The following is a 3,229-nucleotide window of genomic DNA, read 5'->3' as shown; positions in this document are numbered from 1 at the left end:
GAGAGAAGAGCGAGAGAGGAGAAGAGAGAGATGAGAGAGAGAGAGAGAGAGAGAGAAGGAGATAACTTATAATAGTTTAGAAAGAAAAGATTTTGTTTTAAATTATTTTTGTAAATTTTAAGAATCAGAAATAATACTTATAGGTGTTTAATCGTGGTGACATCGAGGGAAGAAGGACTAGCAAGAATCAGATTCCAAACTTCTGTAAGTATACAATGATTCTTTATTACAGTAATATTTTTGTTTCTCTCCAGTTTTTATGTTTGAAAGTTCCAACATGTTCATGGCCAATCTTTATGATTAATTTTTAGATCATGATTTTACTACTCTGTTCAAATGATTGATCATGCAAAATTTTATACTATATTTTATGACATTATATGATAGAGATTATGTAATTTATGAGAATGAAAAGATATGATAAGATATGAATGTTATTGAACTACTTGTATGTGTATGCTGAAAGGATGGAGTTCACCCCCTTATGGTACTAGCTGGGACGCTGTACTCCGTGCACGTAAAATGGTAAAGGATATGGAAAGGAAAATGGTAAAGGAGTACCTTAATGGTACAGACGGTGACTCTTTGACGGTTGTATTATAACGAAAAGAGAAAGCTAATATAATGATATGAATATATAAATGAAATTGAAATGAAGATATGGTCATGATATGATATGTTTAATGTATGTTAGTATGAATCATTTTATGTTATATTCAATGAAATTGACATCCAGCATATTACCAATTGCTTGTACTGTAGTATGAATTGTGTTATTACTTATGAGCTTTAGCTTAATGTTAGTTTGTTAACATTTTCAGGTAAGCTTAAAGTTAATCAAAGATGAGTAGAAGAGGTGGAAATGTTTATCGTCGTAGAAAGCTCCAGAAGAAAGGTAATTATGTTTTTGTTTGAGTTTTGTGTTTAGTAGTGTTTTCAATTTGATGTTTTAGAGGCTCTTTCAATATTTATGGAGTAGATTTAGAGATTAGATAATTTAATCTTGTCCGACTTCTGTTCCCCAGCCTCGCCTGCGCGAGCTCACGGCCGGGTCGTGACAATATATTATTAGAGATAGGGGTGTCAAAAACAGATTTTGGGTGCAATTTGAGTCAAACCTGAAATTGACCACGTCTTAACTCATCTGCCCCGAAACTGACCTGTTCGTCCAACGGGTTAAACAACTGAAGACCAAAATAAGACCTGACACCAACTTGACTCGATCCAACCCGCTAAACTGCGAGTGCAAGCAAACGAGCATACGGGTAAGTACAAGGGCAAGGCCGCGAGGATAGGGCGTGAAGGCGAGGCTGCAAGGGCGAAGCGCGAGTGAGGTGCGAGCGCCAATGGGCAAGGGGCCGACTCACGAGGCAAGATGCAATCGAGCGTTGTTCAGGTCAACAAGTAGATTTCGGGCTCGTAGTTTAACCACAACCCTGCTTGTTAAAATGGGTCTACCTGAACCCGGAATTTATGAGTCGGGTTTCAAAATATATTGGACACCCTAATTAGAGATACCATTATGTCTTTTCGACAAAAATATTTCACTCCCTAATCATTCAATCTTTACTACAAGAGCGGCTCCACTAATGACAAATACCATAGACAAGTGCAAGCCATCTTCAACAAAGATCTAGTTTGCAACAAAGGACCATGAAGCCACGAAGGGTGAGCATGCTAAGGAGATAAACCATCATCCTTATCCCCACCTATTGCAATCACACGACTACTATCCTCTCCTTCTTAGCTTGGTTACCGACCAAGGCATTTGAACTCATAGCTCAATAGCCACTTATTAGAACCTCACATGGCGAAAGTTGGTTCTGTGAATAAGATTCTTAGCATCCAAGCCATGTCGAGAAGGACCTAGAGTCTCGTAGAGGCAAATGGAGCAAGTGGAGAGGTCTCCCTACTGCTTTTATAAGGTTTTGGAGTCCAAGACGAGGTAGTGGTGACTCCCTGCATCCATAAGTCAACAAGGTTGAGCCAATGATTCGATAGAGTTCTCATGTTGTAATGCCTCCAAGCCGAGGTAGTGGGCGCTACCAACATCCTTGAGATGAACAAGGTTGAGTCATCATTGCTGGCAGGGTTCATGATGCAAAGAAGAGATTTTCTTTCTGCCTCCAAGCATTTTGTTAGATCCTTTGTGTAGGATTTTCCTTGGGGAGAAAGTAGATTTCATCCATTATGAAAAAGAAAATTGTACCATGGTTGTAATATAGTATATATATATATATATATATATTTCACCAATTTTTAAGTTCTTTCGTACTCTTATACAAAAGCAGTTTCATAGCCTATAAAGCAATTGCATATAATCATTGATTTATAATTGAAATAGAATTTTTTGCTTACTCATCTTCTATGTTTTTACATTTTAATGGTCATGATGAAATATTTTGCTTACTACTCCTTTGTATGAATAACTAGGTGAGCCTTGGAGATCATAGAGTTTGCTTTTTGGTACCTAGAAATCTTAACTTTATAACTCTACTAAAGAATAAAATGATAACTTAACTATTAGAGAGAAATGTTAGTGTTCACACCATAAATAAAATAAAATGAGAAGTATAATGAAGATAATATCAGTGTTTATTTGAATGAAAACTATCTTTATGTTGGCAAACTTGGACTGAGTGAGGATCAGCCTATTTCATCAAATGAAATATCACTATAAAATAATATAATAATGAATATGATAAAGACTAGCCTATGGAATACTAGTTGATTCACTATGATAACTCAATTCACTCAACTCCACGGGTTTAGTAGATAGTTGTAGTGGCGTTCTCCAATTTAGAACTTAAAAAGAAAACTCGCAATTGAAGTAAGTTTCACCAAGGCATTAACTCAGCAATGAAATCAGTTTGTTAATGACAAAGATAATTTTATCAATACACTGCAATCAAACACATATATTTTTTTCATTTGGCATAGTGTCATCTTAGATGGTCCTTGTTGTACACCATATTTTAGAGTCCTCGTAAGGAGGGTAATCACTTAGACTTATCTGCTGGAAAGGACTCACGTTCTACTCATTACAAAAATTGCCGAGCAATGGGAAGGTGCAATCTAGGGCTAGATGATGCCTTTTCTTTGACTCGTCATCACCTTAGACATGTCCTTGCCCTAACACCAAAGTTTATAGTTTTTGCAATGGTAACCATCTAGACCAATCAATTATTACAAATCTTATTGTAAAGGGTGGACTTGCCTCTAAGGGCTT

The sequence above is a fragment of the Dendrobium catenatum genome, unplaced genomic scaffold, assembly GCF_001605985.2.
Source record: "Dendrobium catenatum unplaced genomic scaffold, ASM160598v2 original_scaffold_285563, whole genome shotgun sequence".
NCBI classification, from domain to species: domain Eukaryota; kingdom Viridiplantae; phylum Streptophyta; class Magnoliopsida; order Asparagales; family Orchidaceae; genus Dendrobium; species Dendrobium catenatum.
Note: the sequence above shows the minus strand (reverse complement) of the source record.